This window comes from Octodon degus, unplaced genomic scaffold (assembly GCF_000260255.1).
Source record: "Octodon degus isolate 3935 unplaced genomic scaffold, OctDeg1.0 scaffold00026, whole genome shotgun sequence".
NCBI classification, from domain to species: Eukaryota; Metazoa; Chordata; class Mammalia; order Rodentia; family Octodontidae; genus Octodon; species Octodon degus.
Window position 1 is genome coordinate 7,502,565 of NW_004524602.1, and position 23,106 is coordinate 7,525,670.

At 41.4% G+C, this 23,106-nt stretch overlaps 1 protein-coding gene across 2 annotated transcripts in view; it reads right to left on the reverse strand.

Moving 5' to 3' along the window:
• The window catches only part of Glce (glucuronic acid epimerase), an 84,091-nt gene that overhangs the window by 30,453 nt on the left and 30,532 nt on the right, over positions 1 to 23,106 (reverse strand). For both annotated transcript variants that reach the window (XM_004628782.2, XM_023712544.1), the window contains exon 2: positions 13,640 to 13,730. The gene's annotated coding sequence lies outside the window, so the exon portion shown is untranslated. The remainder of the gene's footprint in view (positions 1 to 13,639; positions 13,731 to 23,106) is intronic.

Below are 23,106 nucleotides of genomic sequence, written 5' to 3' on the forward strand. Positions count from 1 at the left end.
TGTGTGTGTGTGTGTGGCCAGCTCAGCCCACCAGGGGGCGGGGCTGGCTGGCATGTGGTGCTGGGGGATTGAACTGCGGTCCCTGAGCTTTGCTAAGCTTGTTCTAAGTAGGTGCTTTAGACCACTGAGCCATCTCACCAGCCCCTGTCTTCAGGTTTTAATAAACTGTTTTGTCCTGTAGTATCTAATCTACTGTTAATTTCATTCCAGATGTTATATTTTTCACCTCCAAAAGTTCTATTTGGGGGTCTCTCTTTCTATGAGTAGTTTCCATTTCTTTCCCTGGCACGCTCGTTTTCCCTACTGTCTGAACGTAAGGAGCATATGTGTAACTGCTGCTTGCACGTCCTCGCCTGCTAATTCCGTCACACGTGCTATGTTTCCTCCTTCCTCCTTCTTACTGGCTGATTTTTATCTTGTCAAAGGATCATATTTTCTTTCCCTTTTCGTGTCTGATAATTTTTATTGGATACAGGCCAGTTTTGCATTGTTGGATACTGAATTTTTTTCAGGTTTGTTATGAATGGACACACCCTCTGGGAGACAACTGGGCCATGCAGGCTGAGGCCCCCAGGGGCTAATTAGTGTCTAAGGAACAGAAAGAAAAAAGAATGATGAAAAATGACCAGAACCCAAGGGCTCTCCAGACATCATCAAGTGGACCCAATTTACACTCTAGGAGCTTCAGGGAAGGAAGAGGGAGAGAGATTATTTGGAGAAAGTACAGCCAAGAACTTAGCAAATTTGACAAAAAACCTTAAATACAAATATCCCAGAAGCATCAAACCCAAGTACGATGAACTCAAAGAGACCAAAACCAAACCAAACCAAACCAAAAGAACACACACACACACACACACACACACACACAAGTGCACGAAGGAGGAAAAGGAGGAGGCAGCAGCTGTGGCGGCCAGGGAAACTGGCACACATCTGTAATCCAGCATTTGGGAGGCTGCGACAGGAGGCTCGCCATGAGCCTGAGGCTAGCCTGGACTGTATAGTCAATTCAAAGCTAGTCTGAACTACACAGTGAGACCTTGTCTCAAAAAACCCAAAAACAAAACAAAGAAAAAAAACCCAAAAAACCCAAACTCCAAAACCAAGAGACCCATACCAGATTCATAATCAAACTATCAAAAGACAGAAATTTTTGAAAACAGCAGGAGAGAAATGACTCATTAAATGCCAGAGATTCTGACTACAATTATCATCAGATACTTTTGGGGTTACAGGCAATGGGATAATATATTTAGAGTGCTGCTGGGGCCGACCAGATAGCTCAGTGAACTGAAGTGCCTGCTTAGGCAGAACACAGAGGCCGGGGTTCGATCCCTGGCTGGCCGTGCTGGCCCCGCCCTCTGGGCACACTGAAATGGCAACTGAGACTGGGTGTGGTGGCACCTGCCTGTAATCCCAGCATCTCGGAGGCTGAAAACAGGAGGATCACTACGAATCTGATCTGTGTAGTGAGATCCTGCAGACCCTGCACTAAATACATTAAAAATAATAATGATAAAAAAATAAAGAGCTGCTAGAAGAATGAAAAAAAAATCTATATATAACAAAACTTATCCTTTAAAAGTGATAGAAAGCAGGCAGGCACAGAAGCACATGCTTGTAACCCAGCACTCGGATGCTGACGCAGGAGGACTACAAGTTTGAGCCCAGCCTGGACAACTCAGTGAGACCCTGACTCGAAAAAATGATGGGGACACAGCTCAGTGTGAAGTGTCTGAGTCAAATGCCAGTACTGCTAAAGAAAACACCATAACGGAACAAGTAACATCAAGCACCGTGACACTCGTAGACAACAACAGCTGGGTGAGTTTGTCACCACTCCACCTCCCCTGCAAGAACAGTCACTTCCTATAAGGTGACACCAGACACCTGGAGCTGTATGAAGGAAGAAAGCTCTTCGATGTCCTACGTGGGCGACGGTCAAAGTTGTTATTGCAACTGTGGGTCATAACTCCATTTCTGTTTTATGCGTAACCTAAAAGACTAATGTGGCTTTAAAAGCTCTCGCTAAATAATTCCTAAGGCGAATGTGTAAGAACATAATCGGTGTGGCATCAACTGATCAGCGTCGAGACACAGCTACGAGGACCAGAGCCTCTGTGTATCAGCAAAGTTAGACGAGTACGAGCTCAACACTGAGTGTTACAACCCGGAACATATGTAATCCCCACAGTAACTACAACACAAATACACACCAAAGGAAGAAAGAAAGGCATGTAAACATTTCACTACAAAAGTACAACAATGAAGGCAGCAAAGGAGCAGGATACACGGTCAACAAAAACCAGTTCCATTTCGATAAAATAACAATGATTTGGAGAAGTGAGCTAAACAATTCCTACCTACCATGGTACTTAACCTACCATGAAGAAAGGATAAAATGCAGAGAAATAACCAAGAAAGTAGAGAACTTATAGAATGAAAACTGTAAGCACTGTTGAACAAAATTTTAGACATAAGTGAATGGAAACACATCCAAGGGTCTATAGATTCAAAGCCAACAGTGCTGAAGTGTAAAAGAGCAGAGCCACTGTAGCGAACAGTATAGAGGACCCCAAAACCCAAAAATTGGGCTACCCTATGATCTAAAAATTTAGTTTCTTAGTATGAAACTGAAAACTCAAAAAGCTATTCATGCACCTATACTTATAGCACCATTATTCACAATGGCTTAAGGCATGGAAGCAGCCACATAGCCACCGATGCAGGCACTGACAAGCAGCAGGTGACAGCCACATTCAAGTATCAATCACCCTTTAAAAGAAAGAAAATTCTTACATGTGCTCCAACATGGCTGGATCTTATGGACATTACAGTAAGTGGAATAACCCAGCCACAAAAAGACAAATACTGTGTGACTTATGGTTCTAGGTTATGCAAAGTATATAGGAATTTCTAGGAAACTGGATGCACCTTGAGATCATACTCTTAAGTGAAATAAATTAGACCATGTATGTAAATACTGCATTGCTTCTCTGGTACAAGGAACCAAAAGTGTTTTTAGGGCCAGTGAGATAGCTCAGTGGACTAAAGCGCCAGCTTAGGCAAGCACAGGGACCGTGGTTTGATCCCCTCCCTGGTGCCACATGCTGTGCCAGCCCGACTCCAGGGCAGGCTGAGCCCACCACAGTCCAGGCGTGGTGGCACACATCTATAATCCCAGCACTGGGAAGCCTGAAAGCAGGAGGATCACTATGAGTCCGAGCTGCATAGCAAGACCCTGTAACAACCAAATACATTAAAAGAAAAGACAAAGACCAAAAGTGTTTATAAGGACCAAAATATATAACAGGTATTATGAACTAGAAGAAAACGTTCAAATGGGGAGAGTAACAAGGGAGGGAGGAGGGGGAAAGGAAAAAAGGAAAAGTGAAAAAACAAATGAAGAAAAAACGAAACAAAGTTTTTGTAAGTGGAGAAGAGGAGGGGTCGAAGGGAGCACGGGATGGAAAAGAATCAAGTTACATTATGTACAGGTACAAACTCACTATGACGAATATGATCATTGTGTGTATTAAAATGTACTAATAAAATCTGATTTAAAAAAAGAATACTTTAGTAAAACCACAGAGACAAATGTAGTAAGAACAGAAGTGGCCAGGAGCTGGGAAGTTACTGGCCCGCAGGTATGGAGATTCAGTTTGATCAGATGAAGAGTGGTGGAGGTGGAGCCTCAGCATCATCAATACGTTTAATACAACCAGGCTTTACACTTTTAAAGTGGGTGACAGTAAATCCTATACATATTTTAACACAACAAAAATTAAAACAAAAAGAATCATAGTGCTAAAGATAATCTTAAAAAGCATTCTCTTAACTGCTTTAGAGACTAAAAGAAAAATCTAGAGTTTAAAGATTTTTCAACGTTACAACTCATTTTGGCTGGACCCGCAATAAAACTCAACCAGCTCCTGTGGCTGTAAGGTTGTCTTTCTGGTGTGACATACTTGTTTTGTTAATCCCCGTGACACACTGACATGAACAGACACGTATACTCATGTAGTGCTGTTGTATCACTTCACGTAGTCCTACAATATGCCTTTTCTCATAACACTCAACTAACATGTCTCACTTGTTTTGTTTCTTTTCTTTTCTTTTGGAGACAGGGTCTTGCTATGAGTTCAGGCTGCTCTTGAATTCATTAGGTAGCCCAGAAACTTGTAGCTTTTGTGCCTCAGCCTCCCAAGAGCTGGGATTACAAGCTGTGCCACCAAGCCCTGCTACATTTATCACTTTGTAAAGAAAAGCCTATAGTTTGACAGCTTATCTACAGTGAGAAACTTTTCCATAGAGTTTTACCATACTTGAGAAATGTTTTCTGTATTAACTGATTTGGAAATGTTAACATGCTAGAAATAAATATTAAATAACCAGTGCCTGGTCTATGAAGACATTTATAGTAAGTATACAATAAGGTCACTAATGTAATAAGATTAAGAAAAAACCTCTTAAAACTGACAATGCTACATAAAGTCATTAATCTTGACAGTATACTATCAGGTAAAATATCATTAAGAGTAAATATGGTTTAATTACTGTAAAAATAGAGCTTATCGATCCACTATAAGATGAGTTTATTGACAAAACAGTTTAAAGCATTATTTGCAGCTATACTAGTTTGATTTGCAAATATTATACTAAGTATCATTTCTAAGAGTTTAATCAGACTACCAAAAGTTACTGAACATGTGATCTTTGGAAATGAGTATTTTTCCTGTTAATAGCAATGGAGACATATTACTTCTGATTCACAGGTGTTTTGTTTTCATGAAAACTGTTATCACTGTCATTAAGGAATGTTTTCTAAGATACTGAATGTGGTTTAGCCCAACAGTTTAGCACTAATGGTCATGCTGGGGATTCCCTAAGATAATATATAATAATTTTTCCAAAAAATTTCTCAACCCCTAAGACTGAGAAAAATATTGATGAGATAAGCTCAGCCTTAATCAAGTTTTCCTCCCATAGGCTTAAATTGTAAAGAAACTTTATAATCACATTCATTATTGCTCTAATCTTAGAAGCAGCGGCTGGGTACGGGGCGCATGCTGCATGACTATGATCCCAGCTCTCGGGGGGGCTGAGGCAGAGCATCAGGAGAACCACAGAATCAAGCCCTGCCTGGGCAAACGTAACAACTTAGCAACACTGCCTCAAAATACAGTATATTTTAAAAAGGCTGGGGACATAGCTCAGGGCAAAGCCCTGCGTCAACCTGCAGTACCGGGGCATGGGTCAGGGGTTAGGGCAGTATAGTATACAGTGGAGAAAAGTGCAGATGTTGAGGTCACAGGACAAAATGATCCAATCCAGACTACCACCGACAGCTAACTCTGTGAGCTAATTGTGAAGATTAAATGAGACTACACGGAAAACCAAGTGCATGAGTCAGGAAGGACCCAAGAATGGCTGCTCAAAAAGACCAGACTCCATCCTTATTTAACCTTCCCCTCTACTTCAAAAAGCACTTCAACAATGCAAGGTCAAGTGTACACCGTTGCTGTCACCGACGCACACTGCCTGCAGCTGCCACTGGACTCCTTGCAGAGGCTGAAGCAGTCCCAAGTAGGGAGCCACCCTCCAGTCTGTAAACAAGGAAGCAGGGCGCCATCAAGACTAAAGAGGCAAACACACCCCACACCTGTTTCATCCCTTACTCACTGCTTTTCAGTAACAGGAAAAAAAGAAATAAAATGATTACATTTATAATACACATATGGACAGTCTTTTTCTTTTACCAGGCTAGGAAAATACAGTCTTGATTATGTCTCATTCATTTATAAATAGGGCTGCAAGGTGCTGGCCTGATAGCTCAGTGGACTAAAGTGCCTGCCTAGGCAGAGCGCGGCCACGGTTCGATCCCTGGCATACCAGGCCCCGGGGGGTGGGGGTGGGGGTGGGGGGACTGAGATGGTGACTGAGACTGGGCATGGTGGCATGCACCTGTAATCCCAGCACTATGGGAGGCTGAAAACAGGAGAATCACTGCGAGTCCGATCTGTGTAGTGAGACCTTGTAGACCCTGTACTAAACATATTTAAAAAATAAAATAGGGCTGCAACGACAAGCAGAAACACCGAAAGGACACCCAGGATAAGAGGCAGATTTATTGACATCAATGGGCACTGAGCAGGATCATTCCCATAACAAGAGGCCCTCATCTCTGGTGGTCTAGGGCTTTGTGGGACAAGCAAGCAAGAAGTACAGCGACACTATGGCTTGTCAACTGGGGCTGCTTCATGCCACGTGCAAACAGCTGTGCATCAGAGCAGCCAGCAGTTTCCAGGAGACAGAAGCAGTCAGCGCTGCAACAGGAACTGTTACCCGGGCAACTAAGACACTGAAGTCCACTGGTGTGTGAGCGGGAGGGGGCACCTTCTGTTACAGGGCCTGAGATATGCTTGTCGCATTCCCTGTAGGAAGTCTGAACTCTAACTCAGAACTTTCTTTCCTTTTCTTTTTTGGAAACAGGATGTAATAAACTCAGATAACTGAAACTCATATATGGAAGTATGCACTATATTATAAAATATAGCCAGAGCTAGAAATAATGACAGCTAATTCAGTCAAAAAGATATTGGAAAGATTCTACACACCTGATTGATCATAAAAGCAGAAAATAAAGAGAAATGACAGAGACCAGCTGCTGCTTCATAAATACGTAAGGATGACTGGCTTAGTTACTTTGCTCATTGCCTAGATAAAATACCCAACACCCAAAATTGAAGGGGGAAAGTTTCATTTAGCTTACAGTTTGTAGAGGTTACAGCCCATAAATGGCTGGGCCCAAGGTGGGTGGACAGCAGAGGGGCAGCAGTTCGCAGAGTGGAAGACAGCAAGAACAGCGAGAGCAAGAAGGGGAGACCAGTCTGCTGGGCTCAGGGCGGTGTCCCTGCACCCCTAAACCTAGCACTGAACCACTGAATCACAAACTCTAGATTTAGCTGCTTCAGAAAAAAACCCATCTAAAGTGTGTGAGGCTCTCGGGGCATGAACAGACACAAACCCTAACAATGGCATAGGAAAGTGTCAGTCATTAGTCACTAGGAAAACACAAATTAAAACCATATGCACCACTACACGTCTACATATGTAATATATCACATACTTTAGAAGAGCTAAAAAGCCAAATCCGACAATTGCTGAGAATGCAGAGCAACCAGGATTCTCACAAACTAGTGGTGAGAATCCAAGATTGGACACGTACTGAAAAAAAACTAGCAGTCTTTTAACACGCTAAAAGCACTCTTCTCGTAAGGTCCATAATCCCACTTTTAGGTTTTTTTAAAAAATGTATTCGGTACAGGGTCTCACTATGCACCTCAGACTCACAGTGATCCTTCTGCCTAGAGCCTCCCTAGCTGTGGGATTACAGGTGTCTGCCATGGCACCCAAGACACCCAAACTCGTTTGCCGGCTCAGTGTGCCCCAGGGGTAGGACTGGTGCAGCACTCAGGACTGGGGATCAAACCCCAGTCCCTGCACTTGCCAAAGCAGGCGCTTAGTCCACTGGGCTAATCTCTCTGGCCCTTGAGAGGTTTTCTGTTGTTGCTGTTGCTGCTATTTGTTTGTTTTGAGGTACCAGGGACTGAACTCAAGAACTTGCTCTTGCCAGGCAGGCCCTTTTGCCACTGAGCTATATTTAGGTATTTACTTAAGTGAAACAAAAATTTACCCATACTTACACACCTTATTCATGATGGGGTCAAACTAGCAACAGACCAGATGTTCCTCAGGTAAATGCATAAGGAAATTATGGGACATACATAGTACGTTACAACTCGACAACAGAAAAGCATAAGCTAATGACTTAGACAAGCATATTTTTCTATGTGAAAGAAGTCAGACCTATGAAGCAGTATGTTGTATGGCTCAATTATTTACATGCAGTTTTGGAAAACGCTAAGAAAGGATTTTGTTTTCCCCCCAGAACCGGGGATTGAACTCAGGCCCTTGCGCTTGCCAGGGAAGTGCTTATTCCACTGAGCCACCTCCCCAGCCTCTGAAGCACTAAGAAAGGGTTGGAAAATATATCAGAAGCTGCCAGGGAGTACAGGGAGGACAAGGCAGACTGCAACACAACAGCACAGGGAGTTCAGGGGTCAGGGCAATGTACAAGCATGACTATGCATTTTTCAAAACCTACAGGACTTTACAGCAGAGCAAACTTTACCATACAAATTAAAAGCAAAAGAACCACAAGGACGTCCAGGAGGCACAAGATGAAATACAAACTGTGACAAATGAATCTAACCAAGGTACAAATGAATAACACAGCAGATTGAAGGAGCTATGGGAGGGAAACAGAATGAGACTTTGAAAAAGAGCATTTGGCTGGATTATATGAAAGTAAAGGTAAAAAGGATGGCTAGGCAGTCTGTTATTTGGTAAACTCGTTTTCACAAGGCCATGTGCTAGCAGTTCTATGGGTAATGTATACCAGATACACAAGTACGCTGCAGAAAATGAAAGCCAGTGTCCTTCCTGCGGCAGACACAAGCTACAGATGAGCAAAGGCGGAGGTCAGAGCAACTTCTGTGGTGCCACAGTGGAGGGGGAGGCACCAGTGGGAACCGATTTTCTAAATGCCGCAACAGAGAGTAGACAGGAGAAATACAGTAACAGAGCGTGTCCCGCAGACTAGTGCACAGGACATTTACTAGTTCTCATGGCTACAGGTTGGAGAGCAGGAGCGTCCCGGCAGCCTGCGAGCAGCTGCTGGCTTGTAACTGCTGCTCTCCAGGAAGGTGGACCTGGGTGTCCCAGAAGGGCAGCTGGCACCGGCCGGCTGAGCAGGGAAAACACACAGGAGCCCGGGGCACCCCGGAGAGCTCAAAATCGCTTTTTAAAAAAAGATAAGACATGTTGAAAGGACACACAGCAGCAACCTTCAACGTGTTTCCAGTGTCTGCAACAGCCTGAATAACAGATAACAGCACTGGTTCTAATCCAGAGAGTATTTATGAATTCACTGTGATATAAATAAGCAATTAAATAAATGTGAAGGACTCCTATTTCTTGTAGAATTATAATTGATAAAGGAAGGAAGAAAGAATGTGAAGAATAGGAAGAACACCCATATAACAGCTGCTGCAGGCAAGCCCCACCAATAAATGCTAAACTTAGTGGCAGAAATAGTAAGGAAAAACAGTATTTGTGGAGCCTCAGAATGTCTTCTCCTAAGAGAATTGTGATATTATATTATCTTATATTAACTTGAGAATGGAAAATCGAGGCAGACACCATCATAATTTTGCATCACTGGTAACAGCACACGTAGATGTCACACAGTCCCTGACAGCTAGAAAACACACGTGACCACTGAGATACTTTTTTCTAAAATCTCTAACTTGACCCTATGAGGCAAAAACAATAGAGAAGCCCCAACTGAGTGACAGTCTCAAAGTAACCGAAGTGTGAAAGTCAGAAATGACAAGAAAAGACTGTGGAGCTGCTAGAGACTGGAATAAAGCAGATAAAACTAAACCTACCACAGGACTCAGGCAAAGGACCTAGTGGAGAAACCGCGTCTGCAGCGACTCAGTACCGATGCTCTAGTTCTGATCTCTGTGGCAGGGTTGTGTAAGGTGTTACAACTAAGGCTAGCTGAGTGAAAAGCACACAAAAACTATGCTATAACTTACAGTACATCTAAAATTATCTAAAAACAAAAACTTTTTCTAAGAAAAACGCTTTAAAAAGACCACAGCCTTTTACCCGTACCATGCTTTTTTTTTTCTAAACCGGGGATTGAACTCAGGTCCTTGCGCTTGCCAGGGAAGCACTTATCCCACTGAGCCATCTCCCTGGCCCCCCATGCTGATTTTATCACAGTGGCTGTGTAGAATAATTCCCAGTCAGGGATTGTGCCGCCTCCTGCTTTTCCTTTGTTGTTCAGGACTGCTTTTGATATTCTAGTACTCTTCTGACAGGTATAATTTTAGGAATTTCTTCTCTAGATCTGTGAGCTATGCTAATGGTATTTTACACGGGATTATATCGAATCTATGTAACAATTTTGGGAGTATGGCCATTTGTACAACGTTGGCTCTTTTTATCCAGGAGCAGGGAATATCTTGCCATCTTCTGAAATCCCCTTCAGTATCTTTTCTCAGAGTACCATGATTTTCACTGTATAAATCTTTTACTTCCTTTGTGAGATTGGCTCCCTACAAATATTTCTTTTTGGGGGATGCTACTGTGAAAGGCACGGTTTCCTTACTTTCTCTCCTGGTATGTTTGTTTATGCATATATACAGGATAGCTTGCATAATTATACTGCTGATTTCTGATAGTCTATTGAAAGGAGCAGCTAATGCTTTTTTTTTTCTTCTTTTAATATCATATAGCTTTTTTTAAAAACCAATTTTGAATTTTTATATCTGACAAACAACTAATTTGAAGATAACATTATGCAATACAACAAACACTGTCAAATTTCTATTATTTTATTTAGTGAAATTCTGTATCATTTCTAATTTTATTTTACCATTTTGTAGTCTCTTAAAAAAAAAACCCTAAAAGCCCCACAGCTTTTACCCTTCTCTTCTGAATGCGTGTACTCCTTCCTTGATAGAAAACTTTGTGAGTAAACTTATTTCTCCAGAACTATTTTAAGGATAGAAAATGACTGTCCAAAGAACATTATCTGAACAGCGTTAGAGCTGCCTGACAAAAGCCCCACAGAGGGGAGGTGAAGTGACATTTCATTATCTCCTGTCAGAGTGACCTTGGAGGCTTATTTTCATACTAGTCACCTTCTAAAAGACAAGACGTACCTTTAATTTAGAGAAGAATTTTGCCTGTCTTTAACACACACCAATTTAATTTTAATGATAATTCAAACCTCCAACAAGTCAGTATCTGATCTTTAAAATGAAAAGTTTTATAATTACCCCAGAAACACCTAATTAACCTAAGGTTATAGGGAAGAAAGAGGGCGAGCTTTTCTGGTTTATTTTCCCTTCATTTAAGAACTGAAACATAAATCAAGGAAATTCTTCAAAAATGTCTTAAGCCATGACTTTAGTTGTACCTTCTAATGTCATTTTAAAATAACATTTATAATAAACATTATTTTACTCATAACTCTCAGTCTATAAATCAGATAGGGACTCTCTAAACTCAGATTAGACCACAGCTAAACACAAAATGCTGACACGGCCTCCTCAGCATACTGAGATTCCCATCCCTTCTTCCACAACCTAACTTTATTATCTTTCATAATCAAATGTATACGCATCCAAATTCCAAATCCACAGTGAGTTAAGTATAAAATATGTGATAGTATAAAAAGACACAAAGTGCTTCCTATAGATACAGCGCCAGATTTCCCCCTTTAAAAACTGAAGGTCAAAAAAGTTTTAAGGGCCAGCCAGATAGCTCAGCGGATTAAAGCGTCTGCTTAGGCAGACTCAGGGGCCAGGGGTTCGATCCCTGGGCCTGCCCTGCTGAGATGGGCCAATGAGACTAGGCATGGTAGCCCACGCCACCAGCTCTTGGGAGGCTGTAAACAGGAGAATCACTACAAGTCTGATCTGTGTAAGGGGACCCTGTAGACCCTGTACTAAATACATGGGGGGAGGGAGTTTTAAATTTGCTTCCTAAGAACAGAAGCAAAGAAAGACACTTCATATCAGTCTATTACGGAACCAAACAGGGGCTGGGGAGATAGCTCAGTGGCTTAAGCGCCTGCCTGGCAAGTGCAAGGTCCTGAGTTCGCTCCCCAGTACCAAAAACCAAATGAAAACAAAAAGGAACCAAACATATTTCATACTGGAATATATTGGAATATTTTGCTGAATTCACACACCTACAATATTTAAATGGCAACAGAATACCCATCTCTGACAAAATTAAACAAAAAAAAAAGGGATACAAATGAAGGACCATTTTATATCTGTACATATAAAATAGGACAGATATACAGCTACTTTCTCTTAATTCAATGAATAGAAAGATTTGTACGAATAGTGTTTGTGGACAGGATATCATGTCTGCCTCTTGTACTATGAATAACCACTATGAAGACAACAATATGCAATGTATTAATTATTGAAATGGTCCTACTAATCGGTTTTGAAATTGTCTCATTGCTATTTGTTTCTCAATAAAATTATTTAAATACAAAACAAACATTTCAGATTAGGCACAACATAAAAACTCTGCTTTTCAAAGGAAATTTTTTTTACAAAATGAAGAACAGAAAAGCTTCCTTCATTTTTCTTGTGTTCCTTCTGCTCTAGCCTCCCAGAAAAATTCTTTTACATGGTACAGGCTGGAAGTGCTCATCTATCTGGCACTTTAAAATATGCTGTTTTCTTCAGCCAAGAGATTCTGGAATCTGCAGATGCCGAGTCTCCTCTATGAAATGGCACAGCGCTTGTTCACAGCCCATGCACACCCACCCTCCCATCCATGTACGTCAGGTCAGCTCCCGGTTACTTGGGATCCCTACTGTATTGTAAATGGGATGTCAAGAGTCATTATACTGTATTGTTTGGGGAATAATCACAAGGAAATTGAGCCAGTACAAATTCTGGCCAATGTAGCTGACTCACGGTTGGTTCAATCTGCCAGTGCAAAACTCAAGGATACAGAGAAATACATGGTTAAATTTAAATTTGAGAGACCATAATTCCAACTTTAACCACTAAACGTAGTTTTATATTAGAATGATATCCTTTAAAATTTCATACTATAAACTGCTTATTGACATGAGAAAACTTACTAGGAAAGATTAAATATAATTAATTTGTGAGATTATTATTTATTTAGATTAGGAATTATTTATTTATTTTGTACTATATTGACAACTGAGCCTAGGGCCTTCACAGAGCTACATTCTGAGAATATCTTTTTAAGGAAAGGAATAAGACAGCCTTTATCAAATAAATTTTTATTTTTTAGAAGTCTAAGCCAACTCAGAAATGAACATTTAGCATGTTAGTGCTCATAACACTAAGTTTTATTTTTAAGGTCAATTATTTCTGAAACCTGATATTGCTTCTAAGAAACAAGACACATCTTTCACTTTGGGATATTAAGCCTGGCGTAGATATATCATATGTGTACTTGAATTTCTGATTAGCTTTGTATGACAACTCTTCTTGATAATTAAAATCAGCTAGCATTTCACATACTGTTAATTGCACAGCAGATGAGACTCCTAGGATTTAGACTCCTAGGAAAAGAGTCAAAGAATTTCTAAAGAGCCAGATTTTAGGCTTGAGAGCCACACAAGGAATGACCCCTGCCACTATGGTGCTGTGGAAGGACAGGTGGAAAGTAATGACTGGGTTGAAGTAGATATAACCTTATTTACCTACGTAGGTTGCCATGCTGTGGGCCACAGTTTGCTAACTTCGCTATGGCAAACAGATTTGGTTTTTTAATATATAACATCATTTAATATATAACCTGCGAGTCATGTTTCCCTTTCATCTCAGAGTTTCGACAGGAGACATTAGCTATTTAAGCCCTAAAGGAACCATGAACATACTCTCTTACATCAGAATATCCAGTTAGAGTGGTAAATTAAAATCTGTTTATAAAGCACACAGTAAAATGTGAGTTTGGAAATGTAAGGATATGATTATATTTTATTAAATAATCTTACCTTAATCAAATGAAAGAATCTAAAGTCTAGTACATTTCTGGCTTCAATTCAAAATATACTTGAACCAAAACTTCAGTTTCTTGTTAAATTCCTAGGGAAACAAAATTTTAAAAAAGCCTTTAAGTCAAGATCCAGCGGCAAATCGCATGGAGCAGCACACTGTACCACTCTCAGTGAATGCAGCTAGAAGGCTTATAATAGCCACTGTACAGCTCTGAAAACGAGGCAGCGAGCAGGCTGGAAGAAGCCCAGAACCCGAAACACCCCCTAAGCCACATGGGTTGCCCTTCTGTTCCTTCTGGTGTCTCCACGCACTCCCAGGAGGGTGGAAATTTCCCACTTTTCCTCGCTCTTCTCAGCTCAGCCACCACCGGCAGCTGTGGCACAGGGGCCACGCTGGAGCCAGAACACTGAGGAAGAGGAACTTTGCTCTCTGGTAAGAGGAGTTATGGTCCCCAAAACATAAGAGCAAATCTCTACTGCTTTTTTTTGCTCTGTGTCCTCCAGCCATTTGACCCAGGAGATGGCGCAGCAGCACGTGTGCATTTTATATGGGGACAAATAAGAGTCCCATCCTTCTGGTCAGAGAATGGCACAGAGGCCGCCCAGAGAAGAGGAGGTGACTGGGAGAGCACAGACAGGAGCTGGGAGGGCAACATCTCAAACACCTCCAAGCTGTCCTCCAAGTTGCCTCCCGCCCACTTGGCCCAAGAATGTGCACACAAGCTGTGAGACCGGAGCTGAGCTATGCAACGGGCTGGTGAGGACAGCGCCTGCCCAGGGCAGAGCCTGCCCAGGACAGAGCCAGCAGCACAGCAGAGGCCTGGAAACAGCTGATGCAGCCAAAGCCCACAGGAACTTACAGCTGGGCTGACGGCCTACTGAAATGAACAGGACAACAGTCTATGTGGGATTTAAGTGATGCCCGAAGTCTCATAACACAGAGCCAAATACCCAGGACAGAATGCAAAAGTGCTAGGTATACAAGGTACGAGGAACATCTCGACCTACACGGGGAAAATGCCAGAAACAAGAAAAACCGATTCTGGAAAATATCCCACAATGATATTAAAGTAATGTAGAATGCTTCCACAAATAAAAGCAAAAAAAAAAAAAATACCCTTCAAACAAATGAAAAGGAAGACTTAGAAAAAGGGGAAAATGAAGAAATAAATGTATTTATTATACTGAAATATCAGCAAAGAAAAAGAATATGTATAAATTTAGTTTAGTGCAAATTAAAATTTTTCTTACAAATTTCCTACTTTTACAGAAAAATATAAATTTACAAATCTAAGAAGCTCAGCAAACCCCAAACAGCATACATACAAAGAAATACATGCCCAAACAAATCAAAATTATATATATTTGAAATATATACTTAAAAGATAGGAAAAATCCTAAAAGCAACCAGAAAAATTTAGCATTACTTTTAGGGAAACAATTTTTATAGGACTGTAGATTTACTTTCAGAAACCATGAAAGCCAGTAGAAGTGAAAATATGTTCTAAACATTGAAAGAAAATAACTATTGACCCAGATTTCTATATCAAAAATGTTGAGGTAAAAATGAAATAAAGACACTTGCAGATGAAGGAAAACAAATGAATGACATTCAAATTACTTTGAAAGAACTGCTAAAGGAAAACTCCTGAAAAACAATTTAATAATAGAAGGAAAACCTGAAATATCAGGAATGCAGGAAAAGCAACAGAATGCTATATATCTCAGCAAATATATCAGCTTTTCCTTAACTTCTTGCATTCTTTAACAAGTGTTTATAGGGAAGGAGTGTCACATCTGGTGGGCTTTCGATGCGCAAATCATAATACATGCATGTCAAACGTTTCACTTCCTGTATCCACCGATTTTGCGCTGGCAAATTCAACCCACTAAGTACTGAGTGCAGCTAAAGTTGTATCCAAAGGTTAATTCATAGTATTAGAAATCATTTACATGAGAAAAAATTCTAAAATTATCTATACTTCCACCTTAAGAAACCAGAAAAACAAGAAAAGTAAACACAAAGCAAGAAGAGGAATGAAATAAAGAACTGAAATTAAAAAAAAATAAAACTAGTACCATCAACATAAACAATACTGGTCTTCCTTGCAAGGCTGTCAAAGACAACAAGGAAGAAGACACAAATTCTCTGCACTGGTATAGTGAGAACATCTCATTCCAGATCCCACAAAGCTCCCTGAACATATATCCAACAGCTCAGACTAAACGCACTAGCCCCCTGAAGCCACAAGAGACCCCATACCTCTCTACAAAATACACTGCAGTTACAAAACAAAACTTTAAAAAAAAGTAAAGAAAAGAAAGACATCTGCAGGTCTAGATGGTTTTACTAATGAAACACATATACTCAACACCAGACTGACATATACTCAACACCAGGACTGGAATGGAAACACGCCTGTAATCTCAGCACTTGACTTGGGAGGCTGAAGCAGAAGATCGGTGCAAGTTCAAGACCATCCTGGGCTACAGAGGGAGCGTAACGCCAGCCTGAGTTGCATGGTAAGATCCCGTCTCAAAAAGACAAAGAAAAAAAGTAAGGGGAAAAAATGACTGCTATTTGTTAATAATATGATTATTTATACATATAATTTCAAGGAATACACACATACATTTCTCTTGGAACTAGTAAGTCTCATAAGGTAAATGATAACAAAGGCAACAACAACCACATTTCTAAATGCTGGTAATTTGAAACTGCAAAAATTTTTAAATCATATCATTGAAAACAGCTCTGTGAAACTGAAATACTTAAAGAGAAATCTAAAACATATAGAGGAGCTATATGCTAACTTAAATAAATAATCCCCCAAACTGACAAAACTTGATGAATGAAATCAGAGAAAATCAGAAAATGAGGATCGGTATTCACACACTGGAACACTCAACGTGGGTAAAGGACATTCCTTCTCCCCACACTGGTCTATAGATGCAATGCGACGCTACCAAAAATCCCAAGACAAGCTTACTCTGAAGTTAATAAGGAAGGACAAAAGAACTAGAGTAGAAAACACTATTTTAAAAAGTAAAATAATATTGGAGGAATTACGCTATCTAATTTTAAGGCTTTAGGTTGCTTACCAAGACAGTGCTTGGTACCTGTGAGAGTACCAACATACAAATCAGTAGAAAGCAACAGAGTCCAGAGACAGCCCATCAATGTGGCCAGCTGCCCGGACCAAGGGGCAAAGGCAACACAGTGAGGGCACGACCGTCAACAAAGGTGATGAGGATCTGTATGCAGAAAGAAAAGAAGAGAAAGAAAAAGAAAAAAGAGAGGGGAGGAGAGGGAAGGAAAGAAACAAACCAACTTGATCTGAACTTCTCACTTTGTACAAAAAAATCAACTCAAAATGGGTTCTAAACCTAAATACTAAAAAAAAAAGCTACAAAGCTCCTACAAAAACTGAGGACAAAAGCTTTGTGACCTGAAACTAGACAAAGAATTACTGCGCTACAACAACATCCATAAGCTAAAAAGTAGTAAATCACATTTTATTTGTTAAACGCTAAAAGTGGGGGGATAAGTCTTGTTTTCACACCACCATAAAGTGGAAAAATCATTAGTGTCATCACAAACTGGGGACTACTTATATGGGTTATAAAGAACATAAAAAATTATACATGTGTGTTATACATTTCCTCTCACAAGCATATACGCTTCCGTAACGTGAAGTTTAATCTTTCTATCCCTTTGAGTGTGAACTGAACTTAGCAACTTATTTCCAAAGTTCAGAACCAAACAGCAACTCATTTCCGAGGGCAGTACGACAAAAATATGCAGCTTGCAGCAGAGAACCAGGAAACACACACCTTATCCAAGAGATAAGAGCGCTTCTTTTTGACTTTATTCCCTAACATCTGTCCTCAGCCTAGCCACAAGAAAATGTCACAAATGCAAAGTGAGACATTTTACAAAATATCTGATTAGGACTCAAAACTATCAAGGTGATGAAAAACAAGGAAAGGCTGAAAAGTGGCACAGTAAGGTGACGAGACAAATGCAGCCTGGAATCCTGGGCTGGGCTTGGAACAGAAGGGAACTATTGGGGAATCCGGAGCGGCAGTGACGTTAGTTTCCCAAGTTTAATAAATGTCCTTGGTTTCAGTTTTGTAAAATGCTAGCCCTCTGGGAAACTGTACGAGGGGTATCCTGGAACTCTCTGAAGCGCCTTTGTGACCACTTTATAAAATCACTTCATCAAGCACCTGCGAGCAGGCGCAGGGGCTGGGGATTCGACCCCCGGGCCTGCCATGCCGGCCCGCCGCCAGGGCACGCTGAGAAAGCAATGGAGACTGCGCGTGATGGCGCGCGCCTGGAATCCCAGCTCTTGGGAGGCTGTCAACAGGAGAATCACTACAAGTCCAATCTAGTAGTGAGACTCTGAACACCCTGTAGGCCCCCTTTCCTAAAATACAAATAAACAAATAAAATAAAATCACTTCAAACTAAAATTATTTTTTTAAATGGGCCAAAGACTTGAACAGGCCCATCACTACAAAGGATATAATGCATGTATGACAAAAAAGCATACAAAATGTTTACTTATTTGGAAAATATAGTTAGAAGCGCTGTCAGATACCACTAAAAATTGATTAGTATGGCAAACACTAAAAAGACAGACCAAACCAAGCGCTGCCAAGTGCGCAGCACATCTAGCATGCTCCTATACTGCTGATAGTGGTACCAGAGGGTATGGCCATTTCAGAAAATGGTTTGACGGACATATATCCCATGACCCAGCAATAGCACCCCATTTATGTACTTGGTACAGGGTCGTGCTACGCAGCCTGGACTTGTGGGGATCCTCCTGCTTTCAGCCTCCCCAGCCCTGGGATTACAGTGTGCATCACCACACCCCGACTCTGTTGCTGGCTCAGCGCACCCTTGGGGTGGGGCTGGCATGGCATGTGGGACTGGGACTCGAACACTGGTCCCTGTGCGTGTGCAGGCCAGTGCTTAGTCCACTGAGCTATCTTGCTGGTCCACTCCTGTATATTTTTATCCAAGAGACAGAAGTCTATTCATAAATACTTATACAACAAAATTGTGTACAGAATAGGCCAAAATTGGAAACAGCTAAATATTCTTCCATTACTGAACAGATAAATGCTACTCACTAAAACAGAATAAAATCTGGACACACAGAACGACGCACACCTCTGAAGGCCGCGTGCTGGTAAGCACGTGCCCCGTGTTACAAACTCCACTGAACGACCATTTCCGAGGGGACCAGAGTAAGAAGACAGAGTGGCTGCCAGGGAAGGTGCGACCGCACGTGGACGCCACAGAGGACTTTTTGAGCCAACAGAATTGTTCAATAGAGAGACATGATGACAATGAAGAGAATCTACACACGGGCTACACACACAGCTATACACAGGAAATTCTAGTTTTACTGCATGTTCGCTAAAAAATAAAATTGGGGGTATTTAAAAATCCTTTAAGTCATCAAGTCTCTAAGATATTTACTTCAGGCTCTACAACCTGCAGAATTCCTCTTGCTCATTCTGCCTACTTTCAGACAGAGCTGCCGAGTTCCTCAGCTCACATGACGTCAGTGGGCTCCACACCCAGACACCAGCCCCTCTGGGCGGCGTCCCCTGCAAAGGCGCCTCACTCATCTGCTAACACCCGTAATCCACCGAACTGAGGCGCAGATCCTGACATCTGCTTAGTGCGATCACAGAACTTCCATTAAAAAGATTTTTTTTAATGAATGCTGATTTCCAGTCAGCAGAGAACACCAAAAAGGAAGGAAAATGTGATTAATTATACCTCAACTGCATAAAGAAAGAACATCCTGAAAATAAAAAAAATAAAAAGTCCATTTTTGTTATTAGGTAAAAAAGACGGTTGCTTTACCTGAATAAGCAGGATGATGGGAAACACTATGGAAACCAGAAATTCAGGAGTAACCTACTTTGCAAGAGTTTTAAAAACTATTCTATTTCAGCAGGTTTAGTGGTAACATAGGCTTCCAGAGAGTGATTATTCTATGCACGTGGTCATGAAATTGCAAAGGCGATACATTACAATAACTAAGTAAAACTAAGCAGAGATAATACCTCATTCTCAACCTTTAATCAGATTTTCAATCTATTTGATTCCGCTATGTATTTTAAAATACATTTAAGCACCCGCTTAGGCAGAGCGCGGGAGCGGCTGGGGTTGATCCCCGGCATGCTGTGCCGGCCCCACCCCTGGGGCGTGCTGACAGGGTGATTGAGACTGGGCATGGCCGAGTGTACCCGTAATCCCAGCGCTTGGGAGAAGGATCACGAGAAGAAACACTAGAGTTCAATCTGTGTAGTGGGACCCTATAGACCTTGTACTGAATACATTAAAAAAAAATTTAAGCATATTTAAAAATACATTTTCATGTAGTTTTAAAAGTCATTTCAGCCATCTATTTCTATTTAAGTCAAACTCACTTTTTGAGTACTAGCTTACGAGCTAGCACGGTTAGTAACAATTCCACAGCCATATTTTATTTAAAAGAGCCAGAGATTTTATGTTTTTAGCAAGCCCGTCTGCAGCTGCACTAACTTCAGATGGAGGACCAAAAGCCTCAGTAAGAAAAGTTTAGCTTTCAGTCCTTCTGTTCTCCTAATATTACATTTAATTAGAAGTGAAATGGCCAGCTTGGGGAATTTAGGTTTATTTTCCCAGAAACACATTCAAGGGGAAGAAATAGCATGCGGCACCATATTCCGTTGAAGTGGGATGGTCTGTGTACAGATCACAAGGGCTCCCAGGCCACTGCGACACCCGCTGCGCATCCGTGCGCTCCAGCGCCCTACAAGCGCCTCACTACGGCCCGGGCTCCACTTACCAGGCAAAGGCTGCTTCAATAATCCAAAGTGACTTCCAAAGATGCAACAGCTTGTAACGGTACTCAGTGAGTCAGTGGATGTCATCTGTCCCTGTTATTGTATTTAAGGAATTCCTATATATTAACGTTCATAACCACAGAGGGGTTTCCCGCTTACTAAAGGTATCAGGAAAACCTCTCCTTTTCCTTCTATCTTCCTCCCTTCCTTCCACAGATTCCAACGAATAGGCTTTTTGCCTTCAGTGCCTGTAGTAATAATGCTTGACATGTAATAGGCTTTCAAATATGTGTTTTATTTAACCAACAAATATTTATTGGGTATGATATGCTAGGCAATGCTCTGTATCCCAGGACTATAACAAATTAAGCAAGACAAAATTCTTCACTGTCATGGAGCTTACTACGGGTAAATGAACATGCTTAGCCTAAAAGGAGGGAGAGCAGGAGACAAACTAGCAGCTCCCAAGTGTGTAGGGCGCTTACATGGAAGGCAGATCCCAAAGAGCTAACAGTAAGCTGAGACCACCAAGTGACTGCTTTCAGCTCAGACTATGACTTTCTTTTCCTTTTCACTGTACAGTCAGAACTGGAGGCAGACACCAGCCATTGTGACAAGCATTTGAAATCCCAGCACTCAGGAGGATTCTCATGAGATCCAGGGCATCCTGGGCTCCACAGCAAGCTCAAGGCGAGCCTAAACTGCATAGGGAGCCTCTGTCACAACAAACAAAACAAAAGAACTAGGGGAAGAACAAAGAAGAGCAAGGAACAGCAGTGGGTGAACTGCTGTCACCTGAGTTGTCATTACATTCACTGATTTTTTTTTTTTTTTTTTGCAGAACCAGGGATTGAACTCAGGTCCTTGCGCTTACCAGAGAAGCGCTTATTCCACTGAGCCATCTCCCCAGCCCCATTCACTGATATATTGATATGCTTTCCAATCACTTGACATAGTTCCAATTTTCTTCAGACGTTTCATTTGGCAAGAATTTTTACACATGAACTGAATCTGAGAAGACGCTACACTTCCTTACATTGAGACACTGGAAAAAAGGTTCCCAGAAATCAACCTTACCTATTAACATTTGAAAGGTTGCAGAACATTGAATCATTTACTTCTATGAAATAAAAGCAACTGATGCAGGGGAAAGAAACTCCCAATCTGCTAGATGTCCAAAAAGTTAAGTTCATGGTCTCTAAAATCAAAGAATTCTAGGAACAATTGAGGTTAAGAGTAGAAAGAGTTGGCCTGGGGAGACAGCTCAGTGGAATGAGTGTGTGCCTGGCAAACACTAGATCCTGAGTTTAAACCCTGGTACTGAGAGAGAGAGAGAGAGAGAGAGAGAGAGAGAGAGAGAGAGAGAGAGGAGTTCATTGAGAAAAAGAAAGCTCCTGTCTGAAAGGGACAAGGGAGCCTGGAACCCCCTCCCTCAAGCAAAGCCACAAGGTGGGGCAGGTTCAAGGTGGAACAAAGCTAGAGTCAACTAGTAAGATTACAAGTATAGTTACTTAGGTAACACCAGTGGGAACTCACAGGCAGGTGTGAGGTGAACCAGTAAGATTACAAATAGAGTGGCTTAGGTAACACTGACTAAATGGGGATCAAATGGGAAAGAAAGTCATGTAACAAAGCACAGGGGGCAGATAAGGACTTTCCTGGAAGCGGCGGGTTAAGGAGGTTTGGCCCCTCCCCACAAAGTGATGTACGCTTCTCTAGAACACTGATCACTGCTGTTCATCCTTGCCGAAGTAGCTGGGTGAGCAGCTCCTCTTGTCCGGAAGCCTGGCCTGCACTGAATGCAGCCTCCAGCCACAGCTGTCTTCAGGACTGACCTTCCCTGGGCCCAGGCCTGTCTGACTGCCTACAATACTTCCAAATAACTTAGCTGTGCACCATACGACCACCATCCTTTGCCCAAGTCATGTCATGTTAAGGATAACAATAGCCATTTCTACTTAAGCAAATCAGAGAACTTCATCCATTATTCGCGAAGTTCCTTCAGAATAGAAGTCTTGTATACAGTATATCATAGCTGTTTAGACACACAGGAGTTAGACTGATCAGAATGTGCCCACGTGTGAAACTGCCAAAGATTAAGACGGGATCTTCAGTTGGTATGTGCTAAGGACCTGTGCAACATTAATACTGGATAGTCCAAACTGGTGCTCTAAGTGTACTCGCATGCTGAAAAGGTTTGGTGATGGACAAGGTTGAAATGAATGCCTGGGAAGATGACCTATAAATCTCACAAATCTACACTGATTACAATCCACCATTACTAAAGCTCCCTAATGGTGTTGTGGGAAATTATATAATACAAAATAGTAACCTCGGCTATTACTGAGAAAAATGAAGAATAACCATCTTGAGCAGTCATGGAGCAGCTGCTAAGAATCCTGCAGTTTTCCACAAAAAGTAGGTTGATATTCAGCACAATAGAGTAGTATGTGAGGGAGACTGCTATTCTAAGAGTATTAAACAACAAACAGTAAATCTCTTCCATTATTTTAAAAGTCTGCCTGCAGAAAAGTTATTCTGTGAAGTTTACTTCCTGGCCACTGAATCCTCGGGGGAAAAGCAGAAGTTGGCTATTTTATAAAATAACC